At 42.5% G+C, this 27,034-nt stretch overlaps 1 protein-coding gene across 28 annotated transcripts in view; it reads left to right on the forward strand.

The window, feature by feature from the left end:
* EPB41L2 (erythrocyte membrane protein band 4.1 like 2) overlaps nt 1-27,034 on the forward strand; it is a 244,336-nt gene that overhangs the window by 36,433 nt on the left and 180,869 nt on the right. For 3 of the 28 annotated variants that reach the window (XM_070073556.1, XM_070073562.1, XM_070073574.1), the window contains exon 1: nt 25,562-25,866. The exons of the other annotated variants lie outside the window; for them this stretch is intronic. The gene's annotated coding sequence lies outside the window, so the exon portion shown is untranslated. Of the gene's footprint in view, nt 1-25,561; nt 25,867-27,034 lie in introns of those variants that run through there. 28 annotated transcript variants of the gene reach the window in all.

The raw sequence follows: 27,034 nt of genomic DNA on the forward strand, positions 1-27,034 counted from the left end.
TTTACGGATGAAGGGAAAGGAAGGGAGGATGGAACCCTCATTTTATTACACAAGCTTTCTAAACCATTATACCAGTACTTCTTTAGGAAGACTTCCTTGTGCTGTTCTCTTTTTGTGGTTCTTGATATGATAATGTATAGGAATATAACTGATGTGGATACTTGGTTCTTGGATTTATCTGATAGGCCTTTCTTTGAGTGGTTTTTTCTTCACATGTGTTTTTAGGGACATCTTAGTATTAAAAGCCATTTTGAGATTTGTTATGTAGTTTAAACAGATGCCTTGTTTTCCTTCCCTTTTATACCGTGTTCCCTTTGAGTAAGTATCCTTTGTGGTATGTAGCCACACTGTCTTCGAGAAACCATTTCATGACATTTGAAGAAGATGAATTTTCTATCAATGTTACTATTAAAATGACCATTTTTTCCTCAATTTTTTTTCTAGTTCTTTTCTGTGTCCATGATTAGGTGCTAACTTCAGACTTGGAAAAAGGTTAAGATAGAAAACATATTATCAGAGCTTCATGGTTGAAAGTAATTTTAGATTAAATATAATTACTGCCTCATAGGTTGGATTATTTTACTTCTTTTGATTGTAAATTTTTACAAATCTACTGAATTTTCAGCTAGTGTGTATATAAATTCTTTACTTTCTTGTGGCAGTTCATGTAACAAAATTTAAGTGAGGAAATCATGAAATTTTGAAGTATAATGTTGGCCAAGAGTTGAATTTAATTAATTGTTAGTAAAATTTCCAGTTAAGTAGAGCATTCTAATTCTTAGAGCTTGGCATGTATTTTTCCAGCCTCCTTGTTGGCACAGACCTATTAATAGAATTTGCTAACTATATACTTGATTATCTTGAAGCTATTTAGGCACCTGGTCAGCTTTTACATGATTTTTCTTTTCCATCTTGTTCACTCTATTGTTATTGTACATTTTGTCCAATCTGCTAGGCACTTTTAAGAATAATCTTTAGGCCAGCGCCGCAGCTCACTAGGCTAATCCTCCACCTGTGGCGCCGGCACCCTGGGTTCTAGTCCTGGTTGGGGCGCCGGATTCTGTCCCGGTTGCTCCTCTTCCAGTCCAGCTCTCTGCTGTGGCCCGGGAAGACAGTGGAGGATGGCCCAAGTGCTTGGGCCCTGTACCCACATGGGAGACCAGGAAGAAGCACCTCGCTCCTGGCTTTGGATTGGCGTAGCGCACCGGCTGCAGCGCACCGGCCATAGCGGCCATTTGGGGGGTGAACCAACAGAAGGAAGACCTTTCTCTCTGTCTCTCTCTAACTCTGCATGTCAAAAAAAAAAAAAAAAAAAAAAGAATAATCTTTACTGGGCTGGCGTGGTGGCATAGCAGAAAAGAATAATCTTTATATCTTTTTCATTCTTAACCTGTTTGCTTACTGTTTTATTCAGTAGTCTGAATAGATATTTAAGTAAATCTGCTTTTAAGTTGAGCATTTAAACCAACAATTCAATCATTTTGCTTTTTTGGGGATGTGCCTACACTAGATCTCTAGTACCGTGGTACATTTTAATGTTTTTTAGTATTCTTTATAAACTTTTTAGTAAGCTAGAGCCTTTGGTAGCTCTGTGTGGAGAGGGTAATTTGTTAGCAGCTGTTGCTATATACATGTAATTATGTTGACTACAAGTGCACTTTTACTAGATGGGCCTGTTGGAGTCATTATATAAATGATTCAGATTAGCTTGATTCAGATTCAGAAAATTGTTTAATACTGAGGTAAGTGCTTAGGAAATGACTTATTTAGAAATGCAGTGCATTTTAGGGATACTATTTCAGGATCTAAATTATGCAGGGAAGGCTGGTATTTTCCTTTTATCTTACTGCTATCCAAAGGAAAGCTTACTTAAAAATGAATTGTCATTAACCTTTTGGTCTCTGAAGAAGCTAAAACAGAGTATCAGTCAATTCCTAGCCACTTAGTCAATCAAAAAATACTTTCAGTAAAAGCCTGTTGGTATAATTCTGTCAAGTTATGGAGCCAAGTAGTCGCTTTTACATACTTTAAGGGTCCAGGAGCCAGTGGTGAGAGTGGGAGATTCTGGCAGCAAGGAGGGCCCCTGAGCCCAGTGGGACAGTGAGAGATGGTCCTGCCCAGCAATTAAGGGAGGGCCAGGCCCTGAGTCACACAGCCTTTCCCTTTTGCTGGCTTTGTTCTTGAGCAGGTCACTTTGTTGAGCCCCTGGCTTCACATAGGGTTGCCTTAAGTGTACAGTGCAGTCGTAGCAGGGAGCAGCTAATAGGAGATAGGTTAACACAGCCTGGAACCTTGTGGTAGAACTGCAAGCAGTGGTTCTGAGTAGTTTTTAGTTTGTGTGTGACTGTGACTGTACATGTATTTGTGGATGACTGCAGTCCTCTTGTTATCCTCATCTGGGGGTGCTGCTTGGAGGAAACAAAAGTCCTCCCCTGAGGATGTCATTGTTGGAGAAAGGGCTCGGAACAATCAAATCTTGGTTCAGCTTTTAGGCATTGTGGCATCAACAGCTGTGGTCTATTAAAGATCAACTTTCCAGCAGTTTGGTAGCAGTTAAATGTCACTGGAATGTTTAGGCAATTACTTTGTAATTTGACAGGCATCTTTTAAGTTTCCAAAGTAAATGTATAAAATTTAAGTCATTCTTTGCCATGTGACTCATACTCTGTATTCCATGGGGGGAAATGAACTTTTAATTTCTGGAATTAACTTGGCAATTTAAAAACAGAACTGTGATAGTTGTAATCCTTTCTGCGTGCTTAAAAGAATATTTCCAAAGAATGGAATTGTACAGTGTAAATTTAGATTTTGAAAAGACAATGATTAATGTACTGTTTACCCAGGTGATTCTTTAGAATTTGACTAGTGGAATTTAGTGAAAATGGTGGGGGGGAGGATGATTTTCCAGGTTTTTGCAAAGTAAATATTAACCTGTTATTAGTCCTAAGCAAAAAAAGAGAAAGCCTTAGCATTTCCTTGGTGTTTTTCCCAAGTGTTGCCCACCAGAGGAGGAAGTTACAAGGAGACCAAGTCTTGGATTTAGTTGCCAGAATTTTGCAAAGGAGAGAGAGATGCTAGGGTGGAAAATACTGCTGCAAATATGACACATTTAAGACCTATTCCCTTTAGTATTTGGTTTCCATTATTACCTCTGAGGAGTTATCCTGACTAGAAGATGGGAGCTAAAAGCAACTGATCACCCGGTTCTCTGTTGCAATAGCCTGGCAGAATTCTTTGCAGCCATGTCCACTGAGTTGAGCAGTCAGTATGGTGTACCCTTAGTAATCTGGCCATTCAGAAATGCAGCGAGACTTCTACAGCTTTGCGGGGGATGGAGATGGCAAGCTCATATTAGTTAGGGCTGGGAAACATGGCTTTAAATAATTATTATTTACAGTATCTATGTTATCAAATTATGTAGGACTGGTTGGAGATCAATAATGAAAAAATATGTATTTACATAAGTGTTTATTTTCAGTAGGTAATGTATCCTGAAGAACTTTTGTGGAATTGGTATAATATAGTATATATTTAGATAATTTGTTGTATCATAGAGAGACTACACAACTTTTTTCTGATTGTGGTGCCAGAAGAACTTCTGTTGGTTGAGGGCTACTTTGGTGAGGGATGTGTACTAAGACAAAGTAGTATTTTAGTGTTCAAAGTACTGAATCAGATTTAATGATTTAATAATTCATCATGTATTTATAATGAACATTTTTCCTCTTAAAATGATAATCCAGTAAGAGTCAGTGTTTTATATGGTCTAGTGTGTTGTGAGTATCTGACATTGGAGGATTTTTACTGCATTGCTTTATTTCCTGGAGAATAAAATTCGCACACTGAGGGATGACCCAACTCATTAGTGACAAATAGCACGTGGCTAGGTAGTCTCAAAAGGGGAAAGTAAGTTGTATACACAGAAGAGAAAACTGTCACAAAAGAGTTATTAGGGATATACTTTTCTAAGGAGCCTAATGATTCCTTTCCTCATCTGGAGATAGCGTTTTAAAATAAGTATTTATTCTTAGACTGTGTCAGTAATTGTGATATTGCATTAGCAGAGATAGGAATGTCCACTCTGCATGTGGTATATAAGGCCTGCAGAATCATTTAGTCTGGCCCTGTCAAAGCAACATAGGCAGGGCTCAAAATTCTGTATCTATAGCTGGCTAATTTTTAAGTTGATAACTTTGTCTGTCTTGCAAATAATGTTATAAACATCCAAATGGCCCTTGGCAGAAAAAAGGTTCCTCACCCCTGCCTTAGAGTGATTAGTAATGTTAATTGGTGGCTTTGACATCATCTCTTTGTTCATAGCAGTAATGCTGGGCACATCTTTATGTTATAACTGCTAACTTTGAAATTCAGGTGTCTTATTTGAAAACATCTTGGAATACTAGCTTTTTGTTTACCAGTACTAGTTGTTTTGTCAGGTATTTGCAGTTATCTTGGGAGCCATCAAATAATATGGCTATTTACATATTGGATATTTGTATTTTGCTTAGGTGCTTAGGATAGAAGTTAGGATGAAAAATGTTCACTTTGCTTTCTTTAGAAATATTTAAATCCTGTATGTTTTTGAATAAGCGATTTACATTTGGTTATCCTAGAAAAGTTAGACTAAGTTTGGAAAGCTGTGAGACTCTTGAAAACATGAATAAGTATTTTATATAATCTTAATTTTTAGAGAAAATCAACCTCCTATTCACTTTAAGTATCTAATTCTTGTCTTAGGGACGTTAGTACATTTTTGTGGAATGAATAGCTGATTCCCCCACCTCTGGCTTATTGTTTTTTTTTTTCTTTCCCCAATTTGAAAACAATCTGAAGACATTGTTGGTTTTAGCTTATTTGCTTAGGAAATTACGCACACAGTATTTGTAAACTGTTATAATGAAAAATTGCCACAATTATATTGAATGTCTTCCTGAAACAACATGTTGATCATGATACGGTATGAAAATTGAATGGGGATTAAAGGTTCCCATAGATTATCCTGCATTTTATTTTAAAGAGATAAGTAATATACTATACTTAAGTGTTATCCAATAAACATTGGAACAAGAACTTAAAACCATATAAGAATTTTATTTTTGCTAATGTCTTGTCCATAAAAACTTTTTTTTTTTTGATGTCAGTTGTATGCCTGTGACAGTTGGCTTTTGGAGCCATTTATAATCATTGGCTGCGTTCAGCTTTGACTTTGTATCTTTTTGGCACACATTTGAGTTTGCTGTTCATGAGGTAATGGGTAATTGTTTGACTTCCTAGGCAACAGCCCATTGAGACCCAGTCTGTTGTGTTCCAGGGGGAGTTGTAACAGCTATATTGGGGCCCAGCTCTTTGGAAAGGAAGCTTATTTGCCTTATTACCAGCATTTGCTATATTAAAATACATACTTGTATGAGGTGAGACACGTTTAGATGTGAATCTGAATTGAAAGCTTTGCTGTTATGACTTAACTGTATTTCAGATATAAACAAATCAGTTACATCTAATGGTTTTGGATTGCGTAAAAAAATCACTACAAACTCAACCCTGATATAGATATGGAATCTGACTTTTTATTATCGTCTAATTTTCTTTTTTAAAAGTTTATAATTATTAGAAAGATAGAGTGACAGAGAGTGAAGAAAAGAGAGAGAAAGAGAGCGTTGGAAAGAATAAGAGAGAGATCCTTCTGTTAGTTCATTCCCCAGATGTCTACAACAGCTTGGATTGGGCAGGCAAAGGCCAGGAGCCAGAAACTCCATCCAGGTCTTTTAAGTGGATGGCAGTGATCCAAGCACGAAGGCATTATCTGTTGCCTTCCAGGGTTCACATTAGCAGGAAGCTGAATCAGAAGAAGAGATGGGACTTGATCCCATGCATTCTGATATTCGGGCATCCAAAGTAGCGGTTTAACCCCTTGTGCTACATAGCCTGCCCTTAATTTTCATGCCTTAGGAAAATACATGTTTTCCCAATGTACTTGCCAAATTGTTCCCCTATGTATTCTATAAGTTAGACAAATGAGCCAAAGAGGTAAAAGAATGATAGAGTAACTTTAAGAATAGTGATGTGTATTATTGAGGTATCTAAAGGATTTCCAAAAAGGGTAGAAGTTTGGGAAGAATTGATGAATAGACTGGAAAAAGAATGGAACAAAAAGGGGGAAATGAGGGCAGTTTTGCTAAGACTGGGAGCAGTGTGAAGGGTCTATACTGCAGTAGAGGACAGGGTAGAGAGGGGCTTTCATCCAATCCAGTGCAGTGAAAATTCATCTGGAAGGCAGTAGGGATCCATTGTAAGTGCTAAGTTTTAGCAAGGTGAATGTAGAACTTAGACAAAATTAGGATTTGCATTGGTATTCAGAATGGTTTGTGCAAGAGGTCTGCCTTGGTGATGTACATGGGAAGAGGCGGGTTTATTGAAGTACAAAGGCTACCCTCATGGCATGACATTGACCTTTTTCAATTTTTTTATCCCAGAGTTTAAGCCTTTGCCTTGGAGATACAAATTTGGTCTTTTTTGTTTCTTATTTATCCGCCTTGGGAAAGCTGAGCCAGTGCTTCCTGTTCTTCCACCAAACTAGAAAAACCAAAAACCTAAAAAGTGAACCCCTACAGATAAATAATAAACCTGTAGAGGATACGAAAACGACTAAATTAGAATGCTATTTTATTAGCGTATAGTTGAGAAGTGTAACTAGCAAAGGAAGTAAATGTACACATCATCCTGGCTAGTGCACATTCTGTTTGTTGGCCACATGGCACTCTGTAGGATGGTGAGTTGTGGGGGTAGAATCAAAACTGGAAGGTTAGATATATGATGAGAGGACTTATGAGTAATACATTGTTATTTTTTGTATCTGCTGTTTGTTCCTGGGCTAGTGCTTTGTCTTTTTTTTTTTTTTAAAGATTTATTTTTATTTGGAAGAGTTACAGAGAAAGAGGGAGAGACAGGAAGAGAGAGCAGTCTTCCATCTGCTGGTTCACTCCTCATATGGCCGCAGTGGCCACAGCTGAGCCAGGCTGAAGCCAGGAGCCAAGAACGTTGTCCATGTCTCCCACATGGATGGCAGGGACCCAAATACTTATCTTCCACTGCTTTTGGATCAGAAGTGCATCTGGCGCATATATGGGATGCTGGGGTTGTAGGTGGTGGCTTTACCCACTACGCCACAACACTGGCCACTTGGTGCTTTACCTCATTCATATAATTTCAGTAAAGTGAATCCTGTTCTTGTCCTCGTTCTTGTCACCAGGAGGCTGTTCTTGCTAGAAAGGACTAATAAGTGTGTGTATCAGTCTTTTTTTTTTTTTTTTTTATTTGACAGGTAGAGTTAGTGTGAGAGACAGAGAGAAAGGTCTTCCTTCCGTTGGTGCACCCCCCCCCCCCAAACGCCGTTACGGCTGGTGCTGCGCCGATCCGAAGCCAGGAGCCAGGTACTTCCTTCTGGTCTCCCATGTGGGTGGAGAGGCCCAAGCTCTTGGGCCATCCTTCACTGCCCTCCTGGACCACAGTTCAGAGAGCTGAACTGGAAGAGGAGCAACCAGGACTAGAACCTGGCACCCATATGGGATGCTGGCGCCACAGGCAGAGGATTAACCAAGTGAGCCATGGTGCCAGCCCTGTGGATCAGTCTTATAATATATTCTCCTAAATTTCTTTTTGCTGTCTCCTCATTGTTTGTCATTTGTAGGATTCATAAACTTTATTAAAGTAATTTGGATATTTCAGTCATAATACCTCGTCTTAGTTACCTGGGGCCATATGGTTCTTTTTGGTAATTTTGCTTTGGTCTGCTTTGTGATGATTTCCCTGTATGCTCAAAGGATGAGCTTATATTTAGATTTCCTTTTGTTTCTATGTACTGCACACATTTGAAAAAGACTGAGGGAGTAAACCAGGAAGCCAGATCAGGAGTTCAGCTTCTGGTTCAAAGTTCCCTGTGTGTGTGTGCACGCGCACGCGCGTATTTTAAAGATTTACTTATTTATTTGAAAGGCAGAGTTAAAGAAAATGAGAGAGTTCACTCCCCAAATGACTGCGATAGCCGGGGTGGTTCCAGGCTGAAACAGGATCCCAGAACTCTGGGTTTCCACGTGAGTGGCTGAGGCCCAAGTACTTGAGCTGCCTCCCACTGCTTTCCCCAGGCTCATTAGCAGGGAGCTGGATGAGAAACCAAGCAGCCAGAACTCCTAGTGCCCTTATGGGATGCCGGCTGTGGCGGCGGCATTGCAGGCTGCCTTTTAGCCTGCTGCACCACAGTGCCTGCCCCTGGCCTTGTGGTTTTTATCCTGGAGAAGGCTTAGAGTAGAAGCTTGCTATAGAAATAAAGAATGTACCAACCTTGGCAAAGAAGAGATGACAGACTCTAGTGATGTCAACCCTGACTGAGAGACGGTGGAGTCAGAGGCAACTCTGGAGCAAAATCCCAAGAGGAGATTCAGTTTTGGAGGAGAATTGGCTTTTGAAAGAGCCCCAGTGGATCATCTAAGTGAAGATGAACATAAGCCACTGGCTTGATGGTGTGACTTTGCTAATTGATCAAAACTAGAAATGTACATTTGGTCGGTTCCCGTTAGAAGTAACGGCTCTCGGGCTGCGCTGTGGTGTAGCGGGTAAAGCTGCCACCTGCAGTGCTGGCATCTCATATGAGTGCTAGGCTGTTCCACTTCTGATCCAGCTCCCTGCTATGGCCTGGGAAAGCAACAGAAGATGGCCCAAGTCCTTGGGCATATCGCGTAGAGACCCGGAAGAAGCTCCTGGCTCCTGGCTTTGGATTGGCCTAATTGCTGCTGAACCAGCCAATGGAAGACCTCTGTCTCGCTCTCTTTCTCTGCCTCCTTGTAACTCTGCCTTTCAAGTAAATAAATAAATCTTTTTTTTTTTTAAATGTGATGGCTGCCTAATCTTTTTTTTAAGATTTATTTATTTATTTGAAAGAGTTACACAGAGAAAGAAGGAGAGGCAGAGAGAGGTCTTTTATCCATTGGTTCACTCCCCAGTTGGCCACAACAGCCGGAGCTGCACTGATCCGAGCCAGGAGCCAGGAGCTTCTTCCGGGTCTCCCACATGGGTGCAGGGGCCCAAGGACTTGGGCCATCTTCTACTGTTTTCCCAGGCCATAGCAGAGAGCTGGATCGAAGTGGAGCAGCCGGGATATGAACCGGCGCCCATATGGGATGCTGGCACTGCAGGTGGCGACTTTACCCACTATGCCACAGCGCCGGCCCTGACTGTCTAATATTAAACATGTTTATTATTGTTTCTGAGCATCTTTACAACAGATCTATAAGGTAATAATTCATGACTTAAGTTCCTTAGGATTTTTTTTTTTCAGGCAGAGTGGACAGTGAGAGAGAGAGAGAGACAGAGAGAAAGGTCTTCCTTTTGCCGTTGGTTCACCCTCCAATGGCCGCTGCGGCCGGCGCACCGTGCTGATCCGATGGCAGGAGCCAGGTACTTCTCCTGGTCTCCCATGGGGTGCAGGACCCAAGCACTTGGGCCATCCTCCACTGCATTCCCTGGCCACAGCAGAGAGCTGGCCTGGAAGAGGGGCAACCGGGACAGAATCTGGCGCCCTGACCGGGACTAGAACCCGGGGTGCCGGCGCCGCTAGGCGGAAGATTAGCCTATTGAGCCGCGGCACCGGCCAGGATTTTTTTTTTTTTTTTGATGATTACTAATAAAATAGCTAACATCATTGTGGTTTTATGCTAAATTATGTGTGTTGTATCTCATTTAATCTTCAAAACAAGTTTGGATTGGATCAAAGAGGGGAACCAGTCTTAGGAACCTAAGATCACACAGAAACCATGGATGGACTTGGACTTGTAGCCATCTAGCTGCTGAACTCACACCCTTGTCAACTATGGTACATGGACTCTCAATTAGATAATTCATAGGAAAGCAATGTAAAAAGCATATAACTTTAAAAAACAAATTGGAAACATGCAGAATTGAGTGAGGCCTCCAGTGGAGAAGGAAATGGCCTGCAGAGGGTTTTGGAATGATATCTGTACAGAATGAAGGATATAGGGAAAGAGGACTATTCTTAGGGAATAAAAGTAATTAAGTTAAGAATGGCTTTGTATCTACATAAAAGTATATTAAAGCAGAGGTTATTTAATGTCAAACAGCAGTTGGGGGTGGAAGTGGAGGATAGGAACTGGAAATCATATGGGTTGGTCTTCTCTTATCCTGAGGTATCACCTTAAATATCACATCCTCAAAGAGCTGTCAGTCTAGAACTTGATTGTTAACGGATAAGGAAATTGTTGTGTGCCAGTGCTCTTGTGGTTGATGTGCGTGCTTTGGCTTCTGGTCCTCCTTATTCACCCTCTATCACATGCCATTCTATGACTGAAATACCTCATTATGGGAACCGCAAGACTGGGAGGTTTAGTAGTGCCATAGCCTCTTCCTTGGCCTTGGATCTAAGATCCTTTATAATATGGCACCCTCCTTCCTGGCAGCTCTGCACCCTCATTTCCCAGCAATGTCAAATGTAAGCCCCATACTTTAGTGACAGCAAATTACTCATTTTCCTCTTGAACATGCTGTGTCGTGTCATAGCTTATCTAGGCTTTTCAAAAAAATTTATTATTTATTTGAAAGGCAGAACAACATAAGAGAGAGACAGACAGGATGGGGGGAAAGGGAGAGAGAGAGAGATATCTGTCTGCTGATTTACTCCCTAAATTCCTGCAACAGCTGAGGCTGGGTCAGGGCCAGGCAGAAGCCAGAAGTCTCAAATTCCAAGAGATCTCCTTTGTGAATGGCAGGGACCCAAGCACCCAAGCTATCATCTGCTGTCTCCTAGGGTGTGAATTTGCAGGAAGTTGAATTGGAAGCAGAGCCAGGACTCCATTCCCACATTCTGTTAAAGGATGTGAGCATCCCAAGAAGAAGGCTTAACCTGCTATGCCACAACACCTGCCCCTTTTTGGGCTTTTGTATCTGTTACCCTCTCTGCCTGTTTTCCTTTTTTTCTCACCTATTAAGCTTCTACTGACCATTACAGGTAAGTTAAAAAGGTATTCATCCTAGAGAATCCTTCTCTGCTTGGCCTTGTCCCTACAGCGTTTGGCTGCTGCTTCTCTGTGATCTGCCTCTGCTGTAGACCTGTCGCTGTGTTATTAATTACATGCCCACCTCACAGTGACTGAGGTGCTTTGTCTTACTTTCCTCCTATTTTCCCAGAGTTTACCCCAATGCCTGAGTCATAGGGAGTATTCAATAAATACATCCTGAGTGAGTGAAGTGGTAATGGCTGACTGCCACTTACAAAGTGACAGTTTTCAATGATGTTTGTTTTCAAAAAGGGTTTTTCTTTGCTATGAAAAGAAAGTTAAATACTTCTGTCAATATAGATTTCTTTTCAGGAAAGGGAAATGTATTTGTATCCGTAGAAGTCTTTGATTTACTAGAGATTAGATGGAACTAATTTTGTAGGGAAGATGACAACAGTGGAAAAGAAATAGGATCAGACTTTAAAAAGTTGAGTGGTCAGCATTGTGGCACAGCAGGTTCAGCCACCGTCTGCACTGCCAGCATTCATACAGGTGCCTGTTCTTGTCCTGGCTGCTATACTTCCAGCTCGCTGCTAATGGCCTGAGAGAACAGCTGAAGATGGCCCAAGTGTTTAGGCCCCTGCCATCCATGTGGGAGACTTGGAAAAAGCTCCTGGCTTTGACCTGGCCCATCCCAAGCCATTGAGGCCATCTGGGGGAGTGAACCAGTGGATGGAAGATCTCTCTCTCTCTCTCTGTGTCTCTATTTCTATCTCTGTAACTGACTTTCAAATAGATAAATAAATCTTAAAAAAGTTTCTGGAAAAATGAAATTTGGTGCAGAGAACTTAGAAATCTGTATAATGCTTTTATTATATGTATTTTCCATAGACTTTTAAAAAGACCTCTTATATATAATAAGGCTCTTTACATACTCAAATCTTTCTTTTTTTTATAGATTTATTTCATTTTTTTGAAAGGCAGAGTTAGAGAAGGAAATCTTCCATTCACATTGCCACATTGTCTGGGGCTGGGCCAGGCTGAAGCCAGGAGTTAGGAGCTTCATTTGGTTCATTGGGGCCTCCCACATAAGTTTAGGGGTCTAAGTATTGGGCCATCCTCCACTGTTTTCCCAGGCACAGTAGCAGGGAGCTGGATTGGAATTGGTGTACCAGGCCTCGAACAGGCACCTGTATAGAATGTTGGCACTGCAGGTGGTGGCTTAACCCACTGCACCACAATGCTGGCCCCCTCAAATATTTCTTAAGTGACTATCATTGTGGTTTAACTTGCTGTGCCACAATGCTGGCACTTTAAATTTTTTTTTAATCTAATTTTATTTGAAATGCAGAGAGAGAGGAGGGGAAGGAGAGGGAGAGAAAGAGAGAGAGAGAGAATATGAGAATCTCATTTTCTCTGGTTCACTCCTCAAATACCTGCAAAGCCCAGTCCGGACCAGGCTGAAGGCAGGACTGGGAATTCCATCCAGATCTCCCACATGGGTGACAGGTACTCAATTACTTGAGCCATCACTTGGTGCCTTGTAGGGTTCCTAGTAGCAGGAGCTGGACTCAGGAGCTGGAGCTGGTTCTTGAACCCAGGCATTCTGAGATGCAATGCACATGTCCCAAGGGGTGTCTTAAGTACAACCTTTCAAATGCCCACCCTCTCATTTCCTTTTAAATTATTTTAGATTCAGTACCTTTAAACTCATTTATTCCAGAAACATGTATTGGTGCTAGGCAGTATTGTAGGTGATGGGAAGAAGGTGGTTTATAAAACAAAAAAATTCTATCCTTTAGAAATTGTGTTGTAGAGTTGAATCTGGTATGATGATGTCATAAGAATTTTACCCAGAAACATGTTTGATTATGTAACATCTATGATATCTCCAAGTGATTAGTGTTTTTTTTTATTTAAAAAAAATTTTTTTTTGACAGGCAGAGTGGACAGTGAGAGAGAGAGACAGAGAGAAAGGTCTTCCTTTTGCCGTTGGTTCACCCTCCAATGGCCGCCACGGCTGGCGCGCTGCGGCCGGCGCACCACGCTGATCCGATGGCAGGAGCCAGGTACTTCTCCTGGTCTCCCATGGGGTGCAGGGCCCAAGCACTTGGGCCATCCTCCACTGCACTCCCTGGCCACAGCAGAGAGCTGGCCTGGAAGAGGGGCAACTGGGACAGAATCCGGCGCCCCGACCGGGACTAGAACCTGGTGTGCCGGCGCGGCAAGGCAGAGGATTAGCCTAGTGAGCCACGGCACCGGCTTCAAGTGATTAGTGTAAACAGAATTTCATTTAAAATATTCTTAAAAGGTTTATTTATTTATTTGACATTACTTATAATTCAGAAGAAAATATTTTTAGGAACAATTGATGATTATGTTGGTTTCACTGTTTTTATAATGGCAGCTAGCAGAAATTGCTTACTAGGCACTTGATTTTTTTAAAGATTTATTTATTTGTTTCTTTTTTTAACTTTTATTTAATAAATATAAATTTCCAAAGTACAGCTTTTGGATTACAGTGGCTTTTTTCCCCCCGTAACTTCCCTCCCACCCGCAACCCTCCCATTTCCTGCTCCCTCTCCCATTCCATTCACATCAAGAGATTTATTTATTTGAAAGTCAGTTACACTCAGAGAAGGAGAGGCAGAGAGAGAGAGAGAGAGAGGTCTTCCATCCGATGGTTCATTCTCCAGTCATTCCCAATGGCTGGAGCTGCTCTGATCCGAATCCAGGAGCCAGGAACTTCTTCCAGGTCACCCACACGAGTGCAGGGCCCAAGGACTTAGGCCATCTTTTGCTGCTTTCCCAGGCCCTAGCAGAGAGCCGGATCAGAAGTAGAACAGCTGGGACTTGAACTGGCGCCCATATGGGATGCCAGCACTTCAGGCCAGGGCTGTCGCTCCCCGTCTTCATGGAGGAACGACACTAAACCCTGCCTAGGTTTCATATCCAAGTCACGGCACCATTATGTCGCTCCCCCTCTTCGTGGAGGAACGACACAGGACCCTGCGCTGTTCTTTCGTCTGCTCGGCCCTCCCCGGGTTTGCTGCTGGTTCTTCCCGGGTTGGCTACTGTCCCTTCCACCTCCGTGGAAGGGCGGTTCCCCCTGCCACTTTCCCCACTTCCGCGGGGGAGCGGCACACCGCCGGCCGGCTCTCTCGGGGGCTGCACAGGTGTTCCTTCAGATAGATGTTCCCCTTAGATGTTCCTGGTGCATGTTGTCTCTCTCCTCCTTTATAGTCCTCTTCCACCAATCCCAACTCTGCTACCCACACGCTGAGTACGCTGCTCTCCTCCAATCAGGAGCAGGTCCTACAGTTTATTGGTTGAACTGGAGGCAGCTGTGTAGAAGCTGTTTCTCCCTTCTCAGCGCCATATTGTGGGAGAGCAGATGCACAGAATAAGTCTTAATTCCAGTAACTTAGTCTAGTCCGAGTTGCTCCCCACAAGGGCTTTAACCCACAGCACCACAGTGCACTTCTAGGCACTTCTAACTAGAATCCTTTGGTTCATTTACCCCAAACCTATGAGATAAGTGCTAGCAACTATTTTCCTCTCACAGGTGACAAAACTGAAGCAAGGAGATTAAATCCCCTGCACAGCAGCTGATTGGTTTAGCCAGGATTTAAATTCAAGCATGTTACTAATCTGTTATTCAAAATAAAGCAGTTGAGAGATTCTTCCCTTTGAGGAGCAATTTTATGAAGATTAGAATATAAATCTAATTGGTAATTATCTATAATGGAGATCATCTAAAGATGTAGTATGTATGTGTTACATATGGAGTAGTAAGTAGCATTATGTATGTGTTAGTAGCACTACTGGAGCTAGAATACTTGGATTTGTCATTTACTGGCTGTGTGTCCTAGATTCATCATACTTAAAATGGGAGTAAGAATAGCACGTGTGATCCTGGAATTGTGGCATAGCAGCTAAGCTGTCACTTAACGGTATCCCATTTGGGTACTGCAGTGCCCAGTGAGACCTGGTTGCTCCGCTTCTGATCCTGCTCTCAGCTGATGTGCCTGAGAAAGCAACAGAGGATGGCCCAAGTGCATGGGCCCCTTTTCCCATGTAGGAGACTTGGAAGAGGCTTCTGGCTCCAGGCTTTGACATAACTGTGGGGAGCAATCCGGACTGGACTAAGTTACTGGAATTAAGACTTATTCTATGCATCTGCTCTCCCACAATATGGCACTGGGAGAGAAGTAAACAGCTTCCGCACAGCTGCCTCCAGTTCAACTAATAAACTGTAGGACTTGCTCCTGATTGGAGGAAAGCAGCGTACTCGGCGTGTGGGCAGCCGAGTTGGGATTGGCGGAGGAGGACTATAAAGGAGGAGAGAGACGGCATGCACCAGGAACATCTATGGGGAACATCTAAGGGAACCCGTGCAGCCCCCGAGAAAGCCGGCCGGCGGTGTGCCGCTCCCCTGCGGAAGTGGGGAATGTGGCCAGGGGGAACTGCCCTTCCACGGAGGTGGAAGGGATAGTAGCCAACCCGGGAAGAACCAGCAGCAAACCCGGGGAGGGCCGAGCAGACAGAAAGAACAGCGCAGGGTCCTGTGTCGTTCCTCCATGAAGAGGGGGAGCGACACATAACCCAGCCTTGGATATTGTGGCAATTTGGGGGAGTGAACCAGTGGATGGAAGATGTTTCTCTCTCACTTTCTCTTTCTTCCTTGCTAATGCTGTTTCAAGTAAATTTTAAAAATCTTTAAAAAAAATTCTTTCAAGAGCTTGGTCAGCTCAGTCAGTGCTGGAGTGTTGGGGATTCATGGATGATTCGTTAATCATCAGCGATGGGCTGTTTGACCTGACCTATAGACTGTACCTAGCTGGTGCCATGGCTCAATAGGCTAATCCTCCATCAGGCGGGGCCGGCACACCGGGTTCTAGTCCCAGTCGGGGCGCTGGATTCTGTCCCGGTTGCCCCTCTTCCAGGCCAGCTCTCTGCTGTGGCCAGGGAATGCAGTGGAGGATGGCCCAAGAACTTGGACCCTGCACCCCATGGGAGACCAGGAGAAGCACCTGGCTCCTGCCATCGGATCAGCGCGGTGCGCTGGCCGCAGTGCGCTGGCCGCAGCGCGCCAGCCGTGGCGACCATTGGAGGGTGAACCAACGGCAAAAGGAAGACCTTTCTCTCTGTCTCTCTCTCTCACTGTCAACTCTGCCTGCCAAAAAAAAAAAAAAAAAAAAAAAAAAAAAGACTGTGCCTAAATTATTGATTGGCATCTCCTACCAAACATACAATGCCTATTTAGCATGGAAAATCAATCCCTTCGTGTGGGGAGCAACTCAGACTAGACTAAGTTACTCGAATTAAGACTTATTCTATGCATCTGCTCTCCCACAATATGGTGCTGAGAGAGGAGTAAACAGCTTCTACGCAGCTGTCTCTCGCCAACTTGAGTGATGACCTGCAGGAGCTGATCCTGCTCCTGATTGGAGGAGAGCAGCGTACTCGGCGTGTGGGTAGCAGAGTTGGGATTGGTGGAAGAGGACTATAAAGGAGGAGAGAGACAACATGCACCAGGAACATCTAAGGGGAACACCTGAGGAACACCTGTGCAGCCCCCGAGAGAGCCGGCCGGCGGTGTGCCACTCCCCTGCGGAAGTGGGGAAAGTGGCAGGGGGGCCTGCCCCTCCACGGAGGTGCAGGGACGGCAGCCAACCCGGGAAGAACCAGCAGCAAACCCGGGGAGGGCCGAGCAGACGAAAGAACAGCGCAGGGTCCTGTGTCGTTCCTCCACGAAGAGGGGGAGCGACATAATGGTGCCGTGACTCGGATAGGAAACCTTGGCAGGGTTTAGTGTCGTTCCTTTACCAAGAGGGGGAGCGACATAATGGTGCCGTGACTCGGATAGGAAACCTAGGAGGGAAGAAGCGGGAAGAAGTGGGAAAATACCAGAGAGAGAGACTAGCAAAGAGCCTAGGGAAAAGCCGGACGGAAAAAGTGCCGGAAGAAGTTAAGATTGAAAGTGAAAGTGAAAGCTGGAAGAAACTTAGACTCAGATACGGACTAAAGCTAAGGTTGAAAGTGAAAGTGAAAGCTAGAAGAAACAGACTCGGATACGGACTGTGGGGAGAAGCCAGGAGAAATGAGAGGGGAATATTGTTGGAAGAAAAGTTAGGAAACATACCGGGTAGAGACAAATGTTAGGGAAAATGAAGCCGTGGGGGCAGGCTGAGGCGGAGACGTAAGCTAGGTTGGGATTCGTCAAGTCAGCCCAGGGAACAAAAGGCAAAAAACTAAAACCAGAGGCGGAGATGTAAGCCAAGTTGAAATCCATCAGATTAGCCTGGGGAGCAAAAGACGGGAAGCCAAACTGGGAGCGGAGACGTAAGTTAGGTTGCATTTCGTCAGGTTAGCCCGGGGAACTTAGACTGAAAACCGAGAAGCGGAAATGTGAGCTAGGCTGAGTGATTCACGGAAGCCGCTGCGCGCAGAGAGAGCGCGCGGGGCACGAGCGGGGAGAGCGCACGGGGCGCGAGTAGATAGGAAGTGCGGGGCTGGCGTGGGGCCATGGTGCAGGGGCGAAGGGGCGCGGAGACCGCAGGGCGCGCGCGAAGCTGGGAAGCCGCGCAGATAAGAGAAGCAGGCTGAAGCCGCGCAGAGCCGGGAAGCCGCCGCGGGGCGAGGCGCCAAGAAGCAGCCTCGGGGTGGGCGCCGGGAAGCTGTGGGGATAAGAGAAACAGAAGTATAGAAGTAAAATGAGAGAAATAGGAATGCTGGCAGATAGAAGTAAAATAGGAGAAATAGGAATGCCTGGAGATAGAGAAATAGAGAAAAATAAGGCCTCCCCACAACACGGCAATGAGAGAGCTTGGATTCGGTCTGCCTGATTAGGCAATAAGCACCAGCAGGCAGCTCGACCAGAGTATGAGCTGCAGGCCACCAAAGAAAGGCACGAATCAACATTAATAAGTCTCCCCACAATACGGCAATGAGAAGGCTCGGATTCAGTTTGCCTGATTGGTAGGGCTTGTAAGCACCTGCAGGCAGTTCTAGCAGAGTAGAGCATGCGCTGCAGGGCACCGAACACAGGCACGCATCAGCGCCTAAAAACCTCCTCACAACATGGGAAAGAGAGGACCCGGATTTGGTTTGCCTGATTGGTAGGGCTTGTAAGCACCTGTGGGCAACTCTAGCAAGCAGAGCAGAGTGTGTGCCGCGGGGCACCGAAGACAGGCACGTATCAATGCCAAAAATAAAAAGAAAGGGAGAATTGTGGGGAGCAACTCGGACTAGACTAAGTTACTCGAATTAAGACTTATTCTGTGCATCTGCTCTCCCACAATATGGTGCTGAGAGAGGAGTAAACAGCTTCTACGCAGCTGTCTCTCGCCAACTTGAGTGATGACCTGCAGGAGCTGATCCTGCTCCTGATTGGAGGAGAGCAGCGTACTCGGCGTGTGGGTAGCAGAGTTGGGATTGGTGGAAGAGGACTATAAAGGAGGAGAGAGACAACATGCACCAGGAACATCTAAGGGGAACACCTGAGGAACATCTGAGCAGCCCCCGAGAGAGCCGGCCGGCGGTGTGCCGCTCCCCCGCGGAAGTGGGGAAAGTGGCAGGGAAGAACCAGCAGCAAACCCGGGGAGGGCCGAGCAGACGAAAGAACAGCGCAGGGTCCTGTGTCGTTCCTCCACGAAGAGGGGGAGCGACATAATGGTGCCGTGACTTGGATATGAAACCTAGGCAGGGTTTAGTGTCGTTCCTCCACGAAGAGGGGGAGCGACACCTTCGTCTTTTTGTTGTCATTTCATTCAACTGTGAGTGACTCCATTTGTAGGAGCATCTTGGAAATGATGAACAATACATAGAGGAAATCACTCCAGGTCATGGGGAATTTATGAGGGGACTTCAAAAAGGTCATGAAAGAATCAATGAAAAGATAAACATTTTAAAATATAAACTATTTCTCAACACAAGTTTCATCAAGTTCATTATACATTGTAAGGGCTGATACTAGCCATTTAGTTCACCCTTAAAGAACTGAGCGTCCTAGAAATTTAACCAGTCTTTTTTGTAAACATTATTTGAAGAAAAATGGATGACCATTAAAGGTCATTTTTTTTTTTTTAAAGATTAGGAAACAGAGGCCAGCGTTGTAGTGTAGTAGGTAAGTTGAAAATGCCTGTAATATTTGTATACCATAACATTGAATATCATGGATTAGCCTACCTAACATGCATGGTAGCCTGCAGTTGGGCAAAACTCATCTAAGAGCCCATTTCATAATAAGGGGGTGAATAGCTCTCATTTATCTGCAAGTACTAGATACTTGAACCCCCAAAATACTGGCAACACAGTACACTGTAGAACATCCATTGTTCATTCTTGTTGTCTCATGGCTGACTGGGAGCCAGGTTGCTTCTGCTGTCCAGCATTGTGAGAGTGGATTGCACCACATATTGGTAGCCTGGGAAGAGATCCAAATTTGAAATTCAGAATACAGTTTCTACTGATTACATATTGCTTTCACACTATCATAAAGTTAGAAAAAAAATTTCAAGTTGAACCACTGTAAACTGGTGACCATCTGTAGATGCTTTTATAGTTGTATGATAAACTCAGAGAAAGCCAATCTTCCAAATTTTTAGAAGAAAATATAAGCAGAAAAGACAAAAGATTGAGAAATTTTATTTTATTAAAAACACTTTCAGGGTCATACGTTTAGATTAGTGGGTTAAGACATCCATATCCCATGTCTGAGTGCCTGATTTGGCTCTAGCTCCTGACCCCAGCTTCCTACTAGTAAAGATGCTGGGAGGCAGCAGTGATGGCTTAAATACTTGGGTTCCTGCCACCACTGAGGGAGACCTGGATTGAGTTTCTATACCCTGGTTTTGGCCTCAGACCAGCACTGGCTTTTGTGGACATTAGGGAAGTAAAGTAGCAAATTGCGTTTCTTTCTTCCTCTCAAATTAAAAAAAGAGGAAAAGTAACAATGGCAGCATGTTACTTACAAGAAAATATACCACAGTGAAAACACAAGCTCAAATTGGCAAAATATGTTTGTGTAATGCGTTTTTGAAAGATTAATTTTATTTATTTGAAAGGCAGAGAGAGAGAGAGACTTACAACCACCCTGAGAGATCTTCCATACACTCAATCCCCAAATGGCTACAATGGCTGGGGCCAGAATTCCATCTGGTTTTCCTTTGTAGGTAGTAGGGGTCCAAGAACTTGGACCATCTCAGCTACTTTCCTACGTGCATTGGCCTGGAGCTTGATCAGAAACGGAACAGCTGGAACTCAAACTAACGTTCCAGTTTGGGATGCTGGCATTGCAGGTAGTGGCTTAACCCAGTGTGCCACAACAGCAACCCCAGAAATGTATATTTGAAAGACATTGCTAGCTGAATACTGGGCCTGTTCCCCTTTCTTTACTAACACAAGCATAAATTTGTGCCTACTTAAAAATAATATCTGATGCCTGTCACAGGTCATCAGTTGTGACCTGTGATAAGTAAGAATCTCTGGGACAGTTTTACATTCAGAATCTGGGGTCTGGTTTTTTTGCACCTGGACCCACGCTCCATGGAAGTATGGTGTCTAAGCCATAGTAGTTATCATGCAAAGAAGGTGAAGCTGATAGTAAAGATGGCAGAGCAGGTGGGTAAAAGGAGGCTAGTTCCTAGATGTCATCTTTGATTGGATGAGTCAGCTATGGCTTTCCTACACCTGTGCTTATAGACCTTTGAGAAAATGACTTGAGTCTATTCTAGCCATTACAGTTTGGCTTTTAGAAAATAGCTTATATCCTACAATGATTAAAAATGTAGATTATATGAACAACTTTTTTTTTAAAGGTATTTATTTGAAGGGCAGATTACAGAGAGAAAGGGAGAGAGTGAGAGATAGATTTATCTTCCATCCACTGGTTTACTCCCAAATGGCTGCAATGGCTAGGACTGGGCCAGGCCAAAGCCAGGAGCCAGGAGCTTCATCTGGGTCTACTATATGGGTGGCAGGGGTCCAAACACTTGTGGAATTTTTTTTTTCTTTTTCTTTTGTTTTTTACAGGTAGAGTGGACAGTGAGAGAGAGAGAGACAAAGGTCTTCCTTTTCCGTTGGTTCACCCTCCAATGGCTGCCGTGGCCGGTGTGCTGCGCTGATCCGAAGGCAGGAGCCAGGTACTTATCCTGGTCTCCTATGGGGTGCAGGGCCCAAGTACTTGGGCCATCATCCACTGCACTCCCTGGCTACAGCAGAGAGCTGGCCTGGAAGAGGGGCAACCGGGACAGAATCCGGCCCCCCGACTAGGACTAGAACCCGGTGTGTCAGTGCGGCAAGGTGGAGGATTAGCCTGTTGAGCTGTGGCGCCGGCTAGGTTTGTACTCTTAAGACTCCTGTGCCTATGCAGGAAGACAGGGAAGAAGTGGTCATTGAAACATTTATAATGCATGGGATTAGAAACAGTCTATCCTTCAGTTAGGAAAAATATATGGAGTACTACATAGGAATTAAAGAGAATGTACTACATTGATAGCTACAGACAGGAGTATGGAAAAACTTAATTGTGAACCTAACAAGAGACTTAATATGGTATTTTTATAAAATATGAAAACAATATTGGAATTATGCAAAATATTGCAGCCACTGAGAGATGTGCATACCCTGGCAGATATTTTTCTGCGCACAGTGAATTTTCTAGAAGCCTAAAAATCAATTTTTAAAGTCCAACCAGTGTTTATTCAGTGCCTATTTTATTCCTGAGAAAGTCTTTTTTACTTGGGATATTAAACCATGGGGCTGTTCCTAGTCTACTTGTATAGTGCTGTTAAATTTTTAAAGCATTTTCCAAAACGTATTCTTGCAGATTTTCATTTAATCTAATTACTTTCTGAGATAATAAAGTAGGCAGGCTTTTTTAAGCTAATTCAAATTAAGGTGTAGTTGTTGGACTTGAACTTTGCATTTCTGGTTTCTAGTTTAGCTCATTTTATAATTTTATGCATTTTTCTCAGGACAGTTTCATGTCTAGGTATAGTTCATTTATGCAACAGATTTATTTGGAAAAGTTATGTGTGAATAAGTTTTTAGGATACATAGTATTTTAAATGTAAGTATAGTGGTTTTCTAATTTAAGAGGTCTATGGTGATTCTTTTTATGTAATAATGGCTGTTGATTTATTGGCAGTAATCTTTTTTTTTGGGTGAAAATAGTGGTTCTTAATAAGGTTCTTAAACCTTAGTATTCACAAGACTCCTTCCGTGAATTTATGATAAAAGATTCTCTGCTCCCTGCAGTTTTAGAATTCTGCCTGCCCTTCTTGTTTCTCTCCATTACTAGATTTGTGTGTTCAGAGCTGTGAGTTTTTCTTCATCATTTTTGTATTCTCCACGGTGAATAGCTTTGTGGAGTGTGTTGTTCTTTGTTAAGTGCTTAAATACTTACCGTCGGAATTCACGAAGAACTTCCTTCCTAGAAGGTAACACTTAAGTGAAATTAATATTGTAATAACTGTGGATGAAAAACAGTAAAAAGAATTTAATGGTCAAAAGTTAGATGTGAGCTGAAATTGGTTTTCAGTTAAGCTGTAAAGCATTATTTTCAAATGTATTTTTCTCTTGCAAGGTGGTTTGAAACATGATTCTAAGATGGCAGGGCAGGATCTTACTGGAAAAGATATACAGAAAATAAGTGAATGGGAGAAAATCAAGTTATTCTGCACTGCTATACCAGGCCAGTTTGGAAGTTAGTTTTCTTCTCAGAAAAGTTGTTCTCCAGCCACTGTCAATTGTTCAGCCCTTGGCAGCAACACAGAAAACTGCCCTTTTCACCTTCTCCCGCACACAAATGTAGACAATTGGTAGCTGGAACCCATCTTCAAGAAAGTGCTGGCTTTATTGAAGCCAAATGCCCAGTTTTTCATTTGGATACATGAAAGCCCTCTGGTGCTCTTACTGTATGTAAAATAAACTACACAGAAATATTTAAACACAAACACAGGACCAAACAAAACGCCTTCAATGTACTGTGTTTAAATAACAGATGCAAACATTACCTCTTCTGTAATAAATGTATCGTTCTCTCTCTCTTGCTCACTCTATTATTCTTAAGTGTTAGCTGGGGTGCTTTTTAATGCAATGGCACAGTAAATATTAATTGAATGCAGGGTAGAGAAGATGCAACTCAAAGAAGTCAGTGACCAATTTTGTTTTCATGTCTTTTGCTATTTAGAAAAGCCCAAAATATTTTAAGATGAATTTTCTAGTGTGAGAACTTTTAAAATGTTACAACAGTAAAGTGATTCCTTAACTGCCCATTTAGTTCAAATCTGAAGTAAATCTTTCCCAGGCTAAAGTTTTCTAACACAGGCCAGGAAATCCATGTGTTTGAATAGTGAACTTGAGTACTTTGTCTTCTTCTGCCAGACCTCTGGATAACCTTGGGGCAATTGTTCCTCTGTTGTTGTTTACTTATTTGAAAGTGAGTCCTGTGAAGATGTTAACTGGAGAAATGTGTGTTTTGTTTTTCGGGAATTATCTTACTTGCTATTTTATGCTGAACACAGAAAACTGCTTCTAACCCCCCAGAGTGTATCTCCAACACAGATAATCTTACTTCTTCCTCTTTCTATACTTTCTCATAAGCAACAACAATTGTTTATGATTTTTTTTAAAGATTTATTTATTTATTTGACAGAGTTACAGACAGTGAGAGACAGAGAGAAAGGTCTTCCTTCCGTTGGTTCACTCCCCAAATGTCTGCTATGGCTGGTGCTGTGCCCATCCGAAGCCAGGAGCAATGTGCTGCTTCCCAGTCTCCCATGCGGGTGCAGGGACCCAAGCACTTGGGCCATTCTCTGCCCTCCTGGGCCACAGCAGAGAGCTGGACTGGAAGAGGAGCAACCGGGTCTAGAACCTGGCGCTCATATGGGATGCCGGTGCTGCAGGCTGAGGATTAACCCCTGTTTATGATGTTTATGATGAACAAATATAGATGTACTTTGAGGATACTAATGAGCTGGTAAACAATAACGTGTAAGGTGTTTGATATTCTGTGTTCATGGAGGTGAAATTCTAGTGCACTCATACTTTTGTAAAGGCAAGCAATGAATGAACACAGATCTACAGTTACAGCTTGTTCCATTGTGCAGCTTATTTAAATTGGAAAAATTACCTAAAGTAACAAGGGGTGCCTTTTATGTGTAAATACAAGAAAGACAGATCTCCTCTCTTAACTGGCCACATAAGCATTTTCCTTTGATCTCTAATTTGAATTTCTTGGTTTCTTTCCAGATTTCTTCTTCATAAAATATGTAGGACTTATTTTGCTGAATAATTCAATGTGTGTCTTTGAAAAGGAGTTCTGAGCTTGAACATATTAAATTGGTGTTTATATTGGATACTGACGGAAAAATTGTCTTTTGATTATCTTCCATTCAATGGAAGCGTAGCGGGTCTTGTGTGATTGAATTGCGGTTCCTTTGCTTATCAGTTTTGTGTGTGTGGCTTTTGGACAGTTGCTGACATTGTACCCTTTGGAGGGATTGCCTTTGCATCATTATTGGAACTTGTCTGAAGTTGCAAGTCAGTTTTGGAGACAGTAACTGTTCCCTGGAAAATGCTGGGCCGACTTTAAAAATCTGTGAATTGTGAGACTGGTTAACAGATTGGATTTTGGCATTTGACTCTCCCAGGCCAAGGCAGTATCCAGCTTCAGTGTGAGTTACCGCAGATGCCTTTTTATCATTTGGGCTTTTTTCTGTCTTTCTTTTTTAAATAAATGATCAGCCTGTACAGTTTTAAGTCAAAAAGAATAAAAAGGAATTCCTAGCTTTTAAAGGATCCCCTTTAATTTTGTATTTAAAGTGCTATGTTGGTGTTATTTTTAGAAATTAAATATGTTACAGCTGTTGAGTAATTTACCACCTTCTGCCTTCATTTCTCCTTAAATAACTGAAGGCAAAAAAAATCGGGTTGATTCTGTGTAGCTGAGGAAAAAGCTGAGCGAGGAGCTTCAGCTTTATCTTTGTGACTTGCCCAAATGTCTTTATATGATGCCTAAGACTGTAGGAAAACCATGTATTCAGGTGGAAAATGTGGGTAGTTGTCCGCCTGAGGTGCTGGTGCTTGTTGTTGTTATTATTATTTTGTTAAAGATCACATTTATTTTAACAACTTGTTTGAAACATGGCAAGTTGAGAATCGTGAGCAGCCAAGGACAATTAACCATCAAGAAACGGCTTCACGTGTTGCCTAGTGCATCCTTGACAATTTGGATAAAACAGAAACAGCTGTGATTCCAAAGGCCCTATAAATTTCAAATGTTGGCGCAGCAAACTTTATGAGCTGATTTAATCAAGAACTTTGCCCATATGTCTTTGGTGACTTGCTTCCAGTTTTCTTCACAAAAATGCAAACTATTTGAGGCCCTTTTCTATTCGTAAGTGAAAAATTGTGTGCATTTGGCTCTATGAAGTGAGTAGCCTTGAGAGATGGGCTTGCCTAGAAATTGACTACATTTTTGTGGGAGAACGGGTGAAAAGGGCAGTTTCCTGTGCTGCTGCCAAAAGGTCTGAACAATTTGTAGTAGCTTATGGCTAGAAAACAACTGTGAGGCAAAAACAGCAAGTCCAGAGTGGTCCTGGTGTGTGTGAGAGGAATGCCCTTTTTTCCTACTTGATTATTAGGCTTTATATGAAATTTCTTTTATAAAGTGAATTTTTAATCTCAGCTGCTTGCAGTGATGTTTTGGTTGATTTGGATAAAATTGTGGGGAAACATTATTGGAGTTTGCAAAAGTGGGAAGTAATGTGATACTCAGTATAAAGGTAGAACCTGTATTTTGCTTTTATAATGCCACGTGCTTGGCTGGTGATCTATTTTTTTTCTGCCTTAGAAGGTAAGTCTTAGCATATAAAGCATATATTTTGTAGGGACAGTTCTTTTTTTCTTTCTCCTGTTCATTTAACTTATTATATCATCTCCTTGGTTTACTTGGGCAATGTGTATTAGAAGTGTCTTCCATTTTGTATTAGAAGTGTGTTTATAAAATATATATGTATAACTATGGTGATTGCTATTTATTAGTGCCAGAAGTATGCCAGGTACCATGCTGTTTATTTGGACATCACACACACTTTAAATCATTTACTTCTCTGGTTAAGGAAATGGCTTAGAGAAGGTAAGTGTTGTGTAGTGTGAAAATGACTGGAGTCTGGTTTTGTAGTCCTTCGTGTTCCTAATTATTTGAAAATATGCACTATTCCAAATATTTTGTTGAATAAAAATCTATTGACGATCAAGCTTGTAGAATGGACTCTTGGGTGATAACGATAGATTGGTTTTAGTTTTTATGTTTTCTCTAAGCTCAGGTGGCACTGCGACCACACCTGAGCATTTGTGTACTTCATCATTTAATATAATTCTGTGGTCTGAATTAGCAGTTACCACAGTCACAGTTGCTTTTCTTTTATGGCTTTACTTTTGATTTTTCTCTTTTCAGAATATCTGTTAGCTTTTCATTAAAATGCAGATACTAGCTCCTTAGGCCTAACATGTTTCTTACTACTTTGTCCTATTCATCAACATCAGTTATTTTTCTTCAAATGGATATTTAATGAATGCCTGATGCTCATAATCTATCACAGTTGTCCCTAGCCTGGGTGGAAGTGGCTTGGTTATATTTGCTGTCTTGGAGACAGTTGGTAATTTTAGGAGATATTTGTATTGCCATGACTTAGAGGGTGGGCTACTGGCTGCTAAGTACATTATCAGTCAGTGATGCTGGTGTACATCCTCCAATGAACAGGACAGTTCCTCTTAACAAAATGGCAATAGTGTGGAGATTGAGAAACCATGATCAAGCTAACAAAAGGCCCAAGCCAAATTTCATTTGTTATAAATTCTTGACTATGAGACTTTTTTTCCCCCCAGAATAAGACAATTCCATGGTAACTGGGCAGGTTTTTACTGTCTCTTTTAGAGGTAGAGGAAGAAGATAGCCATCTGTTTGCTCACCTACCACTAAGCTAAATAACATAAGTTTTTTTTGCGGGATTCTTTCACCT

The sequence above is a fragment of the Oryctolagus cuniculus genome, chromosome 5, assembly GCF_964237555.1.
Source record: "Oryctolagus cuniculus chromosome 5, mOryCun1.1, whole genome shotgun sequence".
Taxonomy (NCBI): domain Eukaryota; kingdom Metazoa; phylum Chordata; class Mammalia; order Lagomorpha; family Leporidae; genus Oryctolagus; species Oryctolagus cuniculus.